The sequence below is a fragment of the Schistocerca nitens genome, chromosome 12 (assembly GCF_023898315.1).
Source record: "Schistocerca nitens isolate TAMUIC-IGC-003100 chromosome 12, iqSchNite1.1, whole genome shotgun sequence".
In the NCBI taxonomy this organism is placed as follows: Eukaryota; Metazoa; Arthropoda; class Insecta; order Orthoptera; family Acrididae; genus Schistocerca; species Schistocerca nitens.
This window is the reverse complement of record NC_064625.1, coordinates 88,883,326-88,901,427: the sequence shown is the minus strand read 5'-3', so window position 1 is coordinate 88,901,427 and position 18,102 is coordinate 88,883,326. Positions and strand designations below refer to the sequence as shown.

At 46.9% G+C, this 18,102-nt stretch overlaps 1 pseudogene; it reads left to right on the top strand.

The window, feature by feature from the left end:
- The first annotated feature begins 16,857 nt into the window (after window positions 1-16,857).
- On the top strand, window positions 16,858-16,975 carry LOC126215597 (5S ribosomal RNA; annotated as a pseudogene).
- The last annotated feature ends 1,127 nt before the right edge of the window (window positions 16,976-18,102 follow it).

Sequence of the window (18,102 nt, the reverse complement as noted above, 5' to 3'; positions counted from 1 at the left end):
CCGCAACATGGCTTGGCGTGGACCCGACTACTGTCTGAAGTAGTGATGGAGGGAACTGACACAATGAATCATGCAGGGCTCTCCGTAAGTACGAAAAGATGGAGCTCTCTTTCTTCTGAGCAGCACGTTGCAAGGCATCAAAGATATGCTTAATAATGGTCATGTCTGGGGATTTGGTGGCCAGTGGAAGTGTTTAAACTCAGCAGAGCGCTCCTGGAGCCACCGTGTAGCAATTCTGGGAGCGTGGTTTGTCGCATTGTCCTGCTGGAATTGCCCAAGTGCGTCGGAATGCACAATGGATATCAATGGATGCAGGTGATCAGACAGGACGCTTACGTACGTGTCACCTGTCAGCTCCCATATCTCTCCAACTGCACAAGCTCTTCCCAATCACTGAGGCTCCAGCAGCTTGTACAGTCACCTGCTGACATGGAGGGGCCGGCCACGGTGGCCGGGCGGTTCGAGGCGCTTCAGTCCGGAATCACGCTACTGCTACGGTCGCAGTTTCGAATCCTGCCTCGGGCATGGATGAGTGTGATGTCCTTAGGTTAGTTAGGTTTAAGTAGTTCTATCTTCTAGGGGACTGATGACCTTAGAAGTTAAGTCCCATAGTGCTTGAAGCCATTTGAACATTTGACATAGAGGGTCCATGGATTCATGAGGTTGTCTCCATACCCGTACATTCCCACCTGCTCGATACAATTTGAAACGAGACTCGTCCAACCAGGCAACATGTTTCCAGTCCAGAATGAGATTTTCACTCTGCAGCGGAGTGTGCGCTGATGTGAAACTTCCTGGCAGATTAAAACTGTGTGCCCGACCGAGACTCGAACTCGGGACCTTTGCCTTTCGCGGGCAAGTGCTCTACCATCTGAGCTACCGAAGCACGACTCACGCCCGGTACTCACAGCTTTACTTCTGCCAGTATCTCGTCTCCTACCACACAGTTTTACGGGCACACAGTTTTAATCTGCCTGGAAGTTTCATATCAGCGCACACTCCGCTGCAGAGTGAAAATCTCATTCTGGAAACATCCCCCAGGCTGTGGCTAAGCCATGTCTCCGCAATATCCTTTCTTTCAGGAGTGCTAGTTCTGCAAGGTCCGCAGGAGAGCTTCTGTAAAGTTTGGAAGGTAGGAGACGAGATACTGGCAGAAGTAAAGCTGTGAGTACCGGGCGTGAGTCGTGCTTCGGTAGCTCAGATGGTAGAGCACTTGCCCGCGAAAGGCAAAGGTCCCGAGTTCGAGTCTCGGTCGGGCACACAGTTTTAATCTGCCAGGAAGTTTCATGTTTCCAGTCATCAACTGTCCAATGTCGGTGTTGACGGGCCCAGGCGAGGCGTAAACCTTTGTGTCATGCATTCATCAAGGGTACACGAGTGGGCTTTCGGCTCCGAAAGCCCATATCGATGATGTTTCGGTACATGGTTCGCACGCTGACGCTTGTCCGCCCAGCATTGAAATCTGCAGCAATTTACGGAAGGGTTGAGCTAATGTCACGTTGAACGATTCTCTCCAGTCGTCGTTGATCCCCTTCTTGCAGGATCGTTTTGCGAACGCAGCGACGTTGGAGATTTGATGTTTTACCGGATTCCTGATATTCACGGTACACTGGTGAAATGGTCGTACGGGAAAATCCCCACTTGGTCGCTACCTCGGAGATGCTGTGTCCCATCGATTGAGTGCCGACTGTAACACCACGTTCCAACTCACTTAAATCTTGAAAACGTACCATTGTAGCAGCAGTAACCGATCCAACTACTGCAAAGCTCAACAGCCATCTTAGGAACCCCACATCTACCGACACTGCCCGCCGAGAACTCCATAAAGCGAATATTCGTGGACGAGCTGCTATACCGAAATAGTAGTGACGACAACCAACACAAAGAAGCGTAAAAGATGGTGTCAGGAGTATAAATCCTGGACGGCTGATCAGTGGATACACGTCTATGGTCTGATGACTGAACGTTTTCGTTATTTCCAACAACGGGCCGGGTTTACGTCTGGAGAACGCCAAAAGCAGCCTACAATCCTGATTGCTTGATTACAATTGTTAAACATGGAGGTGGAAGTGTGATGGTATGGGCAGCCACATCATGGTATTCTGCTGGTCCCATCATTACTCTCAGGGCCATGTTACAGCCAAAAATTATGCGAACATAATAGATAAGGTGCACCCCATGATTCAAATGTTGTTTCCCAGTAATGATGCCATATTTCAGGATGATAATGGACCCATTCACTCAGCCAGGACAGTGCAATCGTGGTATGAAGAGCATGAAGCTGAACTGCAGTGTCTTCCCTGGGCAGCGCAGTCCCCGAACTCGAACATTAACGAACCCTTGTGGGCAGTGTTGGAGATCAGAATCCGGAGCGAATTTTCGCCTGCCTTGTCACAACAGGAGTTGGAAGAGGTTCTGATCGAAGAGTGGCATAACATTGGAGACTATACAGTCATTATATGCCAGTATTCCAAGAAGAATCGCAGCTGTATTAGGGGCAAATTGGGTTAAAAAATGATTCAAATGGCTTGAGCACTATGGGACAACATCTATGGTCGTCAGTCCCCTAGAACTTAGAACTACTTAAACCTAATTAACCTAAGGACATCACATACATCCATGCCCGAGGCAGGATTCGAACCTACGACCGTAGCGGTCACGCGGCTCCAGACTGTCGCGCCTAGAACCGCACGGCCACTCCGGCCGGCCGGCAAATTGGGGTCCAACCCCTTATTTATTCGGTTTTACAGAGAGTACTCTACTGCATTGGCTCCTTACTTAGCTTGCATTTATCGCGAATCTCTCGACCAACGTAAAGTCCCGAGCGACTGGAAAAAAGCGCAGGTGACGCCTGTATATAAGAAGGGTAGAAGGACGGATCCTGAAAATTACAGACCAATATCCTTAACATCAGTTTGTTGCAGGATTCTCGAACATATTCTCAGTTCGAATATAATGAATTTCCTTGAGACAGAAAATGGTTCAAATGGCTCTGAGCACTATGGGACTTAACATCTATGGTCATCAGTCCCCTAGAACTTAGAACTACTTAAACCTAACTAACCTAAGGACAGCACACAACACCCAGTCATCACGAGGAAGAGAAAATCCCTGACCCCGCCGGGAATCGAACCCGGGAACCCGGGCGTGGGAAGCGAGAACGCTACCGCACAACCACGAGCTGCGGACCCTTGAGACAGAGAAGTTGCTGTCCATGCATCAGCACGGCTTTAGAAAGCATCGGTCCTGCGAAACGCAACTCGCACTTTTTTCACATGATATCTTGCGAACCGTGGATGAAGGGTATCAGACGGATGCCATATTCCTTGACTTCCGGAAAGCGTTTGACTCGGTGCCCACTGCAGACTCCTAACGCAGGTACGAGCATATGGGATTGGTTCCCAAGTATGTGAGTGGCTCGAAGACTTTTTAAGCAATAGAACCCAGTACGTTGTTCTAAATGGTGAGTGTTCATCGGAGGTGAGGGTATCATCTGGAGTGCCCCAGGGAAGTGTGGTAGGTCCTCTGTTTTCTATCTACATAAATGATCTTTTGGATAGGGTGGATAGCAATGTGCGGCTGTTTGCCGATGATGCTGTGGTGTACGGGAAGGTGTCGTAGTTGAGTGACTGTAGGAGGATACAAGATGACTTTGACAGGATTTGTGATTGGTGTAAAGAATGGCAGCTAACTCTAAATATAGATAAATGTAAATTAATGCAGATGAATAGGAAAAAGAATCCTGTAACGTCTGAATATTCCATTAGTAGTGTAGCGCTTGACACAGTCACGTCGATTAAATATTTGGGCGTAACATTGCAGAGCGATATGAAGTGGGACAAGCATGTAATGGCAGTTGTGGGGAAGGCGGATAGTCGTCTTCGGTTCATTGGTAGAATTTTGGGAAGATGTGGTTCATCTGTAAAGGACACCGCTTATAAAACACTAATACGACCTATTCTTGAGTACTGCTCGAGCGTTTGGGATCCCTATCAGGTCGGATTGAGGGAGGACATTGAAGCAATCCAGAGGCGGGCTGCTAGATTTGTTTCTGGTAGGTTTGATCACCACGCGAGTGTTACGGAAATGCTTGAGTAACTCGGGTGGGAGTCTCTGGGGGAAAGGAGGCGTTCTTTTCGTGAATCGCTACTGAGGAAATTTAGAGAACCAGCATTTGAGGCTGACTGCAGTACAATTTTTCTGCCGCCAACTTACATTGCGCGGAAAGACCACAAAGATAAGAGAGATTAGGGCTGGTACAGAGGCATATAGGCAGTCATTTTTCCCTCGTTCTGTTTGGGAGTGGAACAGCGAGAGAAGATGCTAGTTGTGGTACGCGGTACCCTCCGCCACGCACCGTATGGTGGATTGCGGAGTATGTATGTAGATGTAGAACCATTCGTAAGTAAGCACAGGTGTTCACACTATGTTGCCTAACCCCTATTTGTCTGACAAGCAAATGTTTGAAAGCCAGAATGAGATTTTCACTCTGCAGCGGAGTGTGCGCTGATATGAAACTTCCTGGCAGATTAAAACTGTGTGCCCGACCGAGACTCGAACTCGGGACCTTTGCCTTTCGCGGGCAAGTGCTCTACCAACTGAGCTACCGAAGCACGACTCACGCCCGGTACTCACAGCTTTACTTCTGCCAGTACCTCGTCTCCTACCTCACAAACTTCCCCACAACTGCCCGCGAAAGGCAAAGGTCCCGAGTTCGAGTCTCGGTCGGGCACACAGTTTTAATCTGCCAGGAAGTTTCATATCAGCGCACACTCCGCTGCAGAGTGAAAATCTCATTCTGGAAACATCCCCCAGGCTGTGGCTAAGCCATGTCTCCGCAATTACCTTTCTTTCAGGAGTGCTAGTTCTGCAAGGTTCGCAGGAGAGCTTCTATAAAGTTTGGAAGGTAGGAGACGAGGTACTGGCAGAAGTAAAGCTGTGAGTACCGGGCGTGAGTCGGGCTTCGGTAGCTCAGTTGGTAGAGCACTTGCCCGCGAAAGGCAAAGGTCCCGAGTTCGAGTCTCGGTCGGGCACACAGTTTTAATCTGCCAGGAAGTTTCAAATGTTTGAAAGGTTCAACAGCCGATATGTAAGTGAACACATGTGTCCATAGGTAGACTATAGCTCCGAAAGGGAGTCAGTTTTACAAGTGAGAATCACTGAGACATGGAGCAAAGCAGCCTGCGTGTTCCGCACGGAATAATACTCGGTCCCAGATTACGCGGTGCTCCACATTCCCTCAAGTTGCTGCTCCGATACCCGATAATTGCCGGCGCCAGCACAGCTTGCGCGCTCTCCCATTAAAACAAAGCACGTCGCATTAGCCGGAGGTATAAATTCATTAAAAGAGATCCCCGCCAGCAAGGCGAAAGGAGGGAACGGCGTCAGAAAGCGGCGCGCTATCATAATAGTAATGTCCCGCTATTACCGCCCGGCTCGGCAGACACCTTATCGTCGTCGGCGAAGAAAACGACGGCTTCTTCTCGCTGCCTCGCCGGCTGCTGAAATATGCCCGTCATGTTTTATAACCGAGGGGAAAGGGTAGCAGAAGTCTCCGGCGAACAAACTGGGGTCCCGCAAAGTGCGAGCGCTACGTGAGACTTCGATTCTCCGGGAAAACGCCGGGAGAAGGATGTCCCGGGAGGTGAAGGGGCGACGAAAAGGAGCGCGCGGGGGGAACTAAAGAGTTGATGGAACGGACGAAACCGACGAGGAACGAGCGTCATTTGTGGGGGATATCTGGCCATTTAGGAGCTGCGTTCATCTGCGCCAGATGGAGACCAGCTTTGTTAGGCGGGCAACAGACGCGTCCGGGTTACCGCTTACTGAACGCGTGTGGCGAAGCTGTCTGACAAGGGGAAGGCCTCACAAGGGAACCTCCCCATTGCACCCCCCTCAGATTTAGTTATAAGTAGGCACAGTGGATAGGCCTTGAAAAACTGAACACAGATCAATCGAGAAAACAGGAAGAAGTTGTGTGGAACTATGAAAAAATAAGCAAAATATACAAACTGAGTAGTCCATGTGCAGGATAGGCAACATCAAGTACTACGTGAGCTCAGGAGCGCCGTGGTCCCGTGGTTAGCGTGAGCACTTTAGGAACGAGAGGTCCTTGGTTCAATTCTACCCTCGAGTCAAAAGTTTAATTTTTTATTTTCACACAATTATCAAAGTTCAGGCACTCACACAATCAACTTCGCTCTCGAAAATTCCAGGACATGTTTAGATTAGCTTGGTCATATGCAGGATTTGACGGTCTACACACGGAAAAATTTGAAAACGTTAAAAACAGATGTTTTGACAGAGCACAGGGAAAACTGTGCGACTCTGAAACTGTTGCATTCATTTGTTGCAGTTTATGTGACAAACACTTATGTTTTCATCACTTTTTTGGGAGTGATTATCACATCCACAAGAAAACCTAATTCGGGAAAGGTAGAAGAATCTTTTTACCCATTCACCAAGTGTACAAGTTAGGTGGGTCGACAACATATTCCTGTCATGTGGAGCACATGCCGTCACCAGTGTCGTATAGAATATATCAGACGTGTTTTCCTGTGGAGGAATCGGTTGACCTATGACCTTGCGATCAAATGTTTTCGGTTCCCATTGGAGAGGCACGTCCTTTCGTCTACTAATCGCACGGTTTTGCGGTACGGTCGCAAAACACAGACACTAAACTTATTACAGTGAACAGAGACGTCAATGAATGAACGGACCGATCATAACTTTGCGAAAGTAAATAAATTAAAATTCTCACTTGTGGGAAGACTTGAACCTAGGACCTCTCGTTCCGCAGCTGCTCACGCTAACCACGGGACCACGGCGCTCCTGAGCTCACCATCTCCTTGATGTTGCCTATGCTGCGCATGGACTACTCAGTTTGTATATTTTGCTTCTTTTTTCATAGTTCCACACAACTTCTTCCTGTTTTCTCGATTGATCTGTGTTCAGTTTTTCAAGGCCTATCCACTGTGCCAACTTATAACTAAATCTGAGGGGGGTGCGATGGAGAGGTTCCCTTGTCAGACACGGCCAACCGATTCGGCTCAGATTTGGCAGGTCGCTTGTGTACAACCTAAAACGAAGGAATGTGGGATATTTTGGGTCAGCACCCCCGCGTTTTTGAGAAAATCACCCCTAAAGGTTATGACGAACGATCGACTCAAAGTTGGCGGGATCGATGGATAATTGTAAACAGAGCATTTTTCATCACCAGGTATGGGGTCCGAAAACGCATACTTTTCCAGAAATCGAGGTAAGAAACTTTTACAACTGTCGCTTCTGTACCCACATGGTCAACGCTTTTCGCCGACAGCACCGATAGCGCAACGGCGAAGGTAACTGGCTGCGAATCTCGAAGAAACGTAGTGGATGACATTCTTTTGGTTTTTATTTTTCCATATCTCAATTGACAGGGATAGGAGGTTTAATAAGGTAAGTAAATCAACAAGGAATGATAATAAGGTAGGCAAATAAATTTCTCAAACCTCTTGGGATAGTAAACAACTAAAATGTTCAAAAATGGCTCTGAGCACTATGGGACTCAACTGCTGTGGTCATAAGTCCCCTAGAACTTAGAACTACTTAAACCTAACTAACCTAAGGACAGCACACAACACCCAGCCATCACGAGGCAGAGAAAATCGACCCCGCCGGGAATCGAACCCGGGAACCCGGGCGTGGGAAGCGAGAACGCTACCGCACGACCACGAGATGCGGGCAACTAAAATGTTACTCCAGGTCACTTTACAATGGCTCTTCCAGTCACTGTTACGTGTCCTCACTTTTCTTCGAACAAGGATAGTACTCGTCATACAAACATTCGAAACAAATATACTCACGGCACCATGAGCATCTAATGAATGCAGTCTTTCGACAGCTACACTGTTCCTTCCCTATGATATGACGAAGAGACAACCGGGACAACATAACTCTCCCCGCGTGCATTCTATCCCGTGCCTCTCTGTAAACAAGCGTCGCACGGTTGGCTATATGTGATCCCTCTTGAGGAAGTCGCAGCCCTTTTACTCGGAGTTGTTTTCATGTGACAAGGCTTAAAAGTTTAATACTTTTTTAACTCACGGCGTTTGGGAAGTTAGTTTGCCTACCTTATTATTATCATTCCTTATTGATTTACTTACCTTATTAACCCTCCTATCCCTATCAACTGAGTTATGGAAAAATACAAACGAGAAGAATAACACTCGCTAGGTTTTTTCGAGATTCGAACCCGGGTTTTCAGATTCCCAGCCAGTTACCTTGGCCGTTGCGCTATCGGCGCTGTCGGCGATAGGCGTTAACCATGTGGGTAGAGACGCAGCAGTTGTAAAAGTTTCTTACCTCGATTTCTGGAAAAGTATGCGTTTTCGGACCCCACACCTGATGATGAAAAGTGCTCTATTTACAATTATCTATCGATCCCGCCAATTTTGAGTCGATCGTTCGTCATAACCTTTAGGGGTGATTTTCTCAAAAACGCGGGGGTGTTGACCCAAAATATCTCACATTCCTTCGTTTTAGGTTGTACACAAGCGACCTGCCAAATCTGAGCCGAATCGGTTGGCCGTCTTTGAGGCCTTCCCCTTGTGAGGGATCAGAGGCACCAGACTCAAGGGGCTTTGCATTAAGAAAAGTTGGGTGCTATTTTCCGATAACATTCATTACACACAATGGTACGCAAAACATAGGACAAAAATACGGGAGCTATCGAGAAAAGCCGGCCGGAGTGGCCGAGCGGTTCTAGGCGCTACAGTCTGGGACCGCGCGACCGCTACGGTCGCAGTTTCGAATCCTGCCTCGGGCATGGATGTGTGTGACGTCTTAGGTTCAAGTAGTTCTAAGTTCTAGGGGACTGATGACCACAGCAGTTAATTCCCATAGTGCTCAGAGCCATTTGAACCATTTTTATCCAGAAAGTAACAGACGTTTAGAAATAAAAAATTAGCAATATGGAAAAACAAAATTTTTTTATAGACTGGAGCGCCAGAGAAACTGGTATAGGCACACGTATCAAAATACGGAGCAATGTAAACAGCTAGAATACGGCGCTGCGGTCGGCAACGCCTATGTAAGACAGGTTGTAAGCTTATCAGTCCGTGGCTGACATAGAAGACTGTAAACCTTCCTTCGTTCTCGTCTGGGCAAGCTGTGCAGTGACTAGAGTACATGTAAAGCTTACTGGGACAGGGTAAATGCTAGTTACGAGGGCAGTTCAATAAGTAATGCAACACATTTTTTTTCTCGGCCAATTTTGGTTGAAAAAACCGGAAATTTCTTGTGGAATATTTTCAAACATTCCCGCTTCGTCTCGTATAGTTTCATTGACTTCCGACAGGTGTCAGCGCTGTACGGAGCTGTTAAAATGGCGTCTGTAACGGATGTGCGTTGCAAACAACGGGCAGTGATCGAGTTTCTTTTGGCGGAAAACCAGGGCATCTCAGATATTCATAGGCGCTTGCAGAATGTCTACGGTGATCTGGCAGTGGACAAAAGCACGGTGAGTCGTTGGGCAAAGCCTGTGTCATCATCGCCGCAAGGTCAAGCGAGACTGTCAGATCTCCCGCGTGCGGGCCGGCCGTGCACAGCTGTGACTCCTGCAATGGCGGAGCGTGCGAACACACTCGTTCGAGATGATCGACGGATCACCATCAAACAACTCAGTGCTCAACTTGACATCTCTGTTAGTAGTGCTGTCACAATTGTTCACCAGTTGGGATATTCAAAGGTTTGTTCCCGCTGGGTCCCTCGTTGTCTAACCGAACACCATAAAGAGCAAAGGAGAACCATCTGTGCGGAATTGCTTGCTCGTCATGTGGCTGAGGGCGACAATTTCTTGTCAAAGATTGTTACAGGCGATGAAACATGGGTTCATCACTTCGAACCTGAAACAAAACGGCAATCAATGGAGTGGCGCCACACCCACTCCCCTAACAAGAAAAAGTTTAAAGCCATACCCTCAGGCGGTAAAGTCATGGTTACAGTCTTCTGGGACGCTGAAGGGGTTATCCTCTTCGATGTCCTTCCCCATGGTCAAACGATCAACTCTGAAGTGTTTTGTGCTACTCTTCAGAAATTGAAGAAACGACTTCAGTGTGTTCGTAGGCACAAAAATCTGAACGAACTTCTTCATGACAACGCAAGACCTCACATAAGTCTTCGCACCCGAGAGGAGCTCACAAAGCTTCAGTGGACTGTTCTTCCTCATGCACCCTACAGCCCCGATCTCGCACCGTCGGATTTCCATATGTTTGGCCCAATGAAGGACGCAATCCGTGGGAGGCACTACGTGGATGATGAAGAAGTTATTGATGCAGTACGACGTTGGCCCCGACATCGACCAGTGGAATGGTACCGTGCAGGCATACAGGCCCTCCTTTCAAGGTGGCGTAAGGCCGTAGCATTGAATAGAGATTACGTTGAAAAATAGTGTTGCGATTGGGGAATAACCTGGTGTATTTCAATGCTAAATAAAACAACCCCTGTTTCAGAAAAAAAATGTGTTGCATTACTTATTGAACTGCCCTCGTACAATGAAGTCGATAATTCGATCGTAATATTGGCATTTTAATTTGGTATTCCCCACAACTGACAAAATTTACAACAAAAAAATGTGAATCTCTTTGTCCACCCACACACACCTGAGAATGGCACATTAACAATTTGCAATTACGCGCCCCTATTATCGGCATCTGCGTTGATAAATACTCGGCACCTCGCAAGGATAACTACTAGATCGAGAATATTAGGTAGTTGTGGGAAGTGGTTAGGCGTTGGTGAAAATCTCGCTTTTGAGCACACAAAGAGCTCTAACCGCAGAACTCTGCACGGAACACGCGATGGTGCAATGCTGCGATACGGACCGTATACCTCCCTCCACAATTCTCTCGTCCCACGCGTACGAGAACGCCGCGGAAGAATACTCAGTTTCGGCCAATGTCGAACGCTCTATCATCGCCGAAATCCGTCCACTGAGATCTACCCAATGATCGAGTAGGTCATAACGCCCCTGTTGTTGTGGTCTTCAGTCCTGAGACTGGTTTGATGCAGCTGTCCATGCTACTCTATCCTGTGCAAGCTGCTTCATCTCCCAGTACCTACTGCAACCTACATCCTTCTGAATCTACTTAGTGTATTCATCTCTTGGTCTCCCTCTACGATTTTTACCCTCCACGCTGCCCTCCAGTGCTAAATTTGTGATGCCTTGATGCCTCAAAACACGTCCTACCAACCGATCCCTTCTTCTAGTCAAGTTGTGCCACAAACTTCTCTTCTCCCCAATCCTATTCAATACCTCCTCATTAGTTACGTGATCTACCCACCTTATCTTCAGCATTCTTCTGTAGCACCACATTTCGAAAGCTTCTATTCTCTTCTTGTCCAAACTAGTTATCGTCCATGTCTCACTTCCATACATGGCTACACTCCATACAAATACTTTCAGAAACGACTTCCTGACACCTAAATCTATACCCGATGTTAACAAATTTCTCTTCTTGAGAAACGCTTTCCTTGCCATTGCCAGTCTACATTTTATATCCTCTCTACTTCGACCATCATCGGTTATTTTACTCCCTAAATAGCAAAACTCCTTTACTACTTTAAGTGTCTCATTTCCTAATCTAATTCCCTCAGCATCACCCGACTTAATTCGACCACATTCCATTATCCTTGTTTTGCTTTTGTTGATGTTCATCTTATATCCTCCTTTCAAGACACTGTCCATTCCGTTCAACTGCTCTTCAAAGTCCTTTGCTGTCTCTGACAGAATTACAATGTCATCGGCGAACCTCAAAGTTTTTACTTCTTCTCCATGAATTTTAATACCTACTCCGAATTTTTCTTTTGTTTCCTTTACTGCTTGCTCAATATACAGATTGAATAACATCGGGGAGAGGCTACAACCCTGTCTCACTCCTTTCCCAACCACTGCTTCCCTTTCATGCCCCTCGACTCTTATAACTGCCATCTGGTTTCTGTACAAATTGTAAATAGCCTTTCGCTCCCTGTATTTTACTCCTGCCACCTTCAGAATTTGAAAGAGAGTATTCCAGTCGACATTGTCAAAAGCTTTCTCTAAGTCTACAAATGCTAGAAACGTAGGTTTGCCTTTTCTTAATCTATCTTCCAAGATAAGTCGTAAGGTCAGTATTGCCTCACGTGTTCCAACATTTCTACGGAATCCAAACTGATCTTCCCCGAGGTCGGCTTCTACCAGTTCTTCCATTCGTCTGTAAAGAATTCGCGTTAGTATTTTGCAGCTGTGACTTATTAAACTGATAGTTCGGTAATTTTCACATCTGTCAACACCTGCTTTCTTTGGGATTGGAATTATTATATTCTTCTTGAAGTCTGAGGGTATTTCGCCTGTCTCATACATCGTGCTCACCAGATGGTAGAGTTTTGTCATGACGCCCCTAGGCAAACGAAATTCCCGTCTTCGCCACGTGTTGCCCAGCATAGGTAGCTCCGGATGCCGGGCTAGCCCCAAAAGCGCCGAACAGTCCCGCGTTTCCGGTGACCGCTGGCTGCCGCCCACGGCGGTCCAGCGAGCTATAGCCATCTGCAGACTTTACATTCCACAATCCTCAACTTCCGATACCTTTCACCAACGCTTTACGTTAGTGGCTCAATCATGCAGACATGTAGGGAATACTGCTCGAGAGTGCCTCATATTTATCATAATTCAATAGATGCCCTGGCCAGTCCCTTCACTACTAATACTAATGTTGGTAGGCTAACGTGTAAGTGCCCATGTCTTGGCACCTTACAAGGTGTTACATCGGTTACTGCTGATACAATGGCAGGTTATCAAGAATTAAGTGAGCTTGAAAGTGGTGTTAAAGTCGGTGCACGAGCGATGGGACACAGCATCTCCGAGGCAGCGATGAAGTGGGGATTTTCCCATACGATCATTTCACGAGCGTTCCTTGAATATGAGAAATCCGGTAAAACGCCAAATCTCCGACATCGCTGCGGCCGGAAAATGATCCTGCGAGAACGGGACTAATGACGACTGGAGAGAATCGTTCAACGAAATTGATGCAGATTTCAATGTTGGGCCATCAAGTGACAGCGAACGAACCGTTCTACGAAACATTATCGATATGGGCTTTCGGAGCCGAAGGCCGACTCGTGTACCCTTGATGACTGCACGACAAAAAGCTTCACGCTTCGCCTGGGCCCGTCAACACCGACATTGGACTGTTGACGACCGGAAAAAAAATGGCTCTGAGCACTATGGGACATAACTTCTGAGGTCATCAGTCCCCTAGAACTTCGAACTACTTAAACCTAACTAACCTAAGGACATCACACACATCCATGCCCGAATCAGGATTCGAACCTGCGACCGTAGCGTTCGCGCTGTTCCAGACTGTAGCGCCTAGAATCGCTCAGCCACCCCAGGCTGGCCCGACGACCGGAAACATGTCGCTTGCTCGGACGAGTCTCGTTACAAAAACTATCATGCGGATGGATGTGTACGGATATGGAGGCAGCCTCACGAATCCATGGACCCAGGGGACTGTTCAAGCTGGTGGAGGTTGTGTAATGGCGTGGAGTGGGGGCGTGTGCAGTTGGAGTGGTATGGGATCCCTGATACGTCTGGATGGACTGACAGGTCACACTTATATAATCAGCCTGTCTGATCATCTGCATCCATTCATGTCCAGTGTGCATTCCGACGGACTTGAGTAATTACAGCAGGGCAATGCGACACTCCACACGTCCAGAATTGCTACAGAGTGGCCCCAGGAACACTGCTTGGGTTTAAACATTTCCGCTGGCCACCAAACTCCCCAGACATGAACATTATTGAGCATAAATATTTTCAACATTTCGCGGCCCTGTCAGCAACTGTATAAATATTAATTTTAATTTTAAACCAACAGCCTCAGTTGCAAGGATTACCTAGATTTACCTAGGTTTCAGTCGGAATAACCCAACCTTCTTCAGAATAGAAGTGACTACCGTTTGTACATAGTGGACCTCGTCAAGCTAAAACTACAAATCCGTAATTTATCGTCGGACTGTAAAAACGTATCTGAAACTGCCTCGGCCCCACTTCGCGACCGCGATGCGGCAGCCACGAGTGCTGTACTGGAACTCCAGTTCCAGTACTACACATCGCCTGATTTGATTGGCCGGCCAGTGTGGCCGAGCGGTTCTAGGCGCGTCAGTCTGGAACCGCGTGACCGCTACGGTCGCAGGTTCGAATCCTGCCTCGGGCATGGATGTTTGTGATGTCCTTAGGTTGGGTTTAAGTAGTTCTTTCTAGGGGACTGATGACCTCAGAAGTTAAGTCCCATAGTGCTCAGAGCCATTTGAACCATTTGATTTGATTGGTTTGTTTTCCGTTACCCTTGGCTTACTTTTATTGCTGATGTTATAACCTCTTTTCATGTCATTATCTACTGCTTTGCTCTTTCGAGTCGTCTAAAAGCCTCTGCGCCGCGCGGGATTAGCCGAGCGGTCTTGGGCGCTGCAGTCATGGACTGTGCGGCTGGTCCCGGCGGAGATTCGAGTCCTTCCTCGGGCATGGATGTGTGTATTTGTCCTTAGGATAATTTAGGTTAAGTAGTGTGTAAGCTTAGGGACCGATGACCTTAGCAGTTAAGTCCCATAAGATTTCACACACATTTGAACATTTTTTGAACGCCTCTCCCATAATTAGAATGTCCTCGCAAAACCTCGATGTTTTTATACAAACTCGAAAGTACTTAGACACGTAATTGCGGACATTAACATGGGGTATGTCCACCTTTCGGCTTGACTTCTGCTGGGGACTCTCTGAATGAGATACACTGAAACGCGAAAGAAACTGTTATACGCACGCGTATTCAAATACAGATATATGTAAACAGGCAGAATACGACGCTGCGGTCGGCAGCGTCTATATAAGACAACAAGCGTCTGGCGCAGTTGTTAGCCCGGTTACTGCTGCTACAATGGAACTTTATCAAGATTTAAATGAGTTTGAAATCGCTGGGACCGGAAAAAACATTCTGCAAGAACGGGACCAACGACGGCTGAAGAGAATCGTTCAACGTGACAGAAGTGCGGCTCTTTCGCAAATTGATTCAGGTTTCAATGCTGGGGCATCAACAAGTGACAGCGTCCGAACCATTCAACGAAACATCATCGATATGGGCTTTCGAAACTGAAGGCCCACTCGTGTGCCCTTGATGATTGCACAACATAAAACTTAACGCGTCGCCTGGGCCCGTCAACACCGACATTGGACAGTTGATGACCGGAAACATGATGCCTGATCGGACGAGTTTCGTTTCAAACTGTACCGAATGGATACGTGTGCGGGTATGAATTCACGGACCCTGTAAGTCAACAGGAGACTGTTCAAGCTGGTGGAGGCTCTGTACTGGTCTGGGGCGTGTGCTGTTGGTGATGGGGGACTCCCGATGCGTCTAGATACATCTCTGACAGGTGACACGTACGTAAGCATCCCGTCTGATCACCTGCATCCATTCATGTCCCTCGTGCATTCCGACGGACTTGGAAAATTCCAGCAGGACAATGCGACGCCCCACACGTCCAGAGTTGCTACAGAATGCTCCAGGAACACTCTACTCAGTTTAAACACTTCCGCCGGGCACCAAACTCCCCAGACATGAACAATGCTGAACATATCTAGGTTGCCTTGCAACGTACTCTTACGGATTTATGGACAGCCGTGCAGGATTCATGTCACGTCTTGTTGCGGCACTTCTGCATGCTCGCGGGGGCCCTACACGATATGAGGCAGATGTACCCGTTTCTTTGGTTCTTCAGTGTATTCGAATTTCCTTGGGAGGAAGGGCAGCCCAGTATTCCCCGAGAGCCGGAATCAGAGAAGGTGTAATAAGGTGGTCGTGTCGTTTTGACTTCTGTAAGTTACTGATGTGCGCGTCAGAGAGTGAGCAAGTTACGTCCCCGTTAGACAATCTTTGGTCTTATTGGGACACAATCTTTGCCTCTGCGCGGCCTGATACATTCTTAGTCAAAGTGTGGTAGGTGATGGGCGTATTCATTAGTGTTGTGTTGATTTGTATCTGTTAGATGAAGAAAGATTCATTGTTAAGGACAGCAAGGATGAATGTGATGTATATACTGGAAACCGAGGAGAATATGAATTTTGCGTAACGTTATTATTTTTTTTTTGTGAAGAAGTTTGAGATAAGATTGCAGCACTGCGCAGCCAGTTTGTTAGAATAACCGTTTAAACGTTTATCATTACGTGTCACAACGTTGCACCATGTGGTATGCAACAGTTTGAATATTTATTTAGTAATAGAAATCCAGTTTAGTCGCTGCGTGGTTACTGTTTGCTATTGTAATTTCAGGAATCTTGAAGAATGTTATCAAGAAGCGAGATAAATTGAAATTTTGATTAGAGTTAGATAATTGTGTTACTTCAGTTGCGCATTTAATATAAAGGGAAGTTGTGTTGAGACCAATTATAGTTCAATCCAAATTAGGTCCTACCCAGTAAAGTTTAGCATACAAGTTTAGGTTGGATAACACTTTGCGAGTACCTAGTTTTGGTAATACGTAGGCTCTTTATAGAGTGGGAGGTAAAGTTGGGCTAAATTTCATGCAGAAACTTATAGTGGGGAGGTTGCAAAGGTAGTGATGGTGGATGCTGGGGTGTGGAGAGAAGACGGCCTGACTCATCCGAAAGATGTTCCATTAGGTTGAGGTTTGGACTCTGTGAGCAGTCCAGTCCATTTCAGGGACGTTATTGTCCACAAACCTTTGGTGCACAGATGATGCTTTATGACAGGTGCATTATCACGCTGATACAACTACGAACTGTTCCTGTACCGTACGCAGATTATACTCATCCAGTGTCTAATCATGGCCAACGGCCTTGCCGCAGCGGTAACACCGGTTCCCGTCAGATCACCGAAGTTAAGCGCTGTCGGCGTGGGCTAGCACTTGGATGGGTGACCATCCGGTCTGTCTAGCGCTGTTGGCAAGTGGGGTGCACTCAGCCCTTGTGAGGCAAACTGAGGAGCGGCTCCGGTCTCGTAAACCGACATACGGCAGGGAGAACGGTTAGCTGACCACATGCCCCAACATAACCGCATCCAGCGACGCCTATGGGCTGAGGATGACACGGCGGCCGGTCGGTACCGTTGGGCCTTCCCATGTCTGTTCGGACGAAGTTTAGTTTTTTTTCGTTTAGTATCTAATAATGAGAGCTCCTAGCGATATATTTAACAAATTAACGTTTCTTAGGTCATCAGAAGCTTGAAGCTGTTTTATGCAGTGCTTTCAGAATGTCGCTTTGCGCTCGACTGAGGACTACGGAGGAAGATTACGTTGGAGTCAGATCATAAGTTGGCAAAACCTCTTTTTTTTGTTATTAGTTCCACTGTTGCGTAGCATCTAACTGTATGTCCGAGCTGATGGAAACTGTTGAATGTGACGTGTGGTGTTCGACGTTCATTATGTTTTTAAACTTTCATGTCAGAAATATATTTCTCTTGCTGAAGCTGTGTTTCGAAAAGACGATAAATACACGGATTTAGTGCAGAAGGCATTTGCTGAAAATTTCCCTAAAACAGCTGTACATTGTCGTAACGCGATTCGTAGATTTATTGAGAAATTTCTAGAGACAGGCTCAATGTTAAGATGCTAAACGAATCGAAAGACTGCCTGAAGTTGTTTGATATTTATGACCCCATGTAGCAGTGAGCAGCAAAATCATTGTGCTAGTTGACACTGGAAGAAGATATCGGGCTTGCAACCGCGCATAAAGCGGTTAGGAAAACATTAAAATTCTTCCTGTTTTATAACGTGACTGCAGAGCAATAATTGAAAAAAGCGAATCCGTTAATGCAAATGGTTTACATCTCTTATTGAGAGGAGTGCCGTTGATATTCTTGTTGTGACACTATACACCGACGACATCTGGTTCTACCTCACTGGTGATGTTAACACACAAGAACACACAATTGTGGTCAACGGAGTATCCTCGTGCTGTGCTTCAAATGCTATTGCACGATCAGAAAATTGGGATGTGGGTAAGTAACAGTATCAAGGTGGTGAATTATTGTTTTTTTTTTTAAAAAAAAAGAAAAAAAAGAAACCGTGAACAGT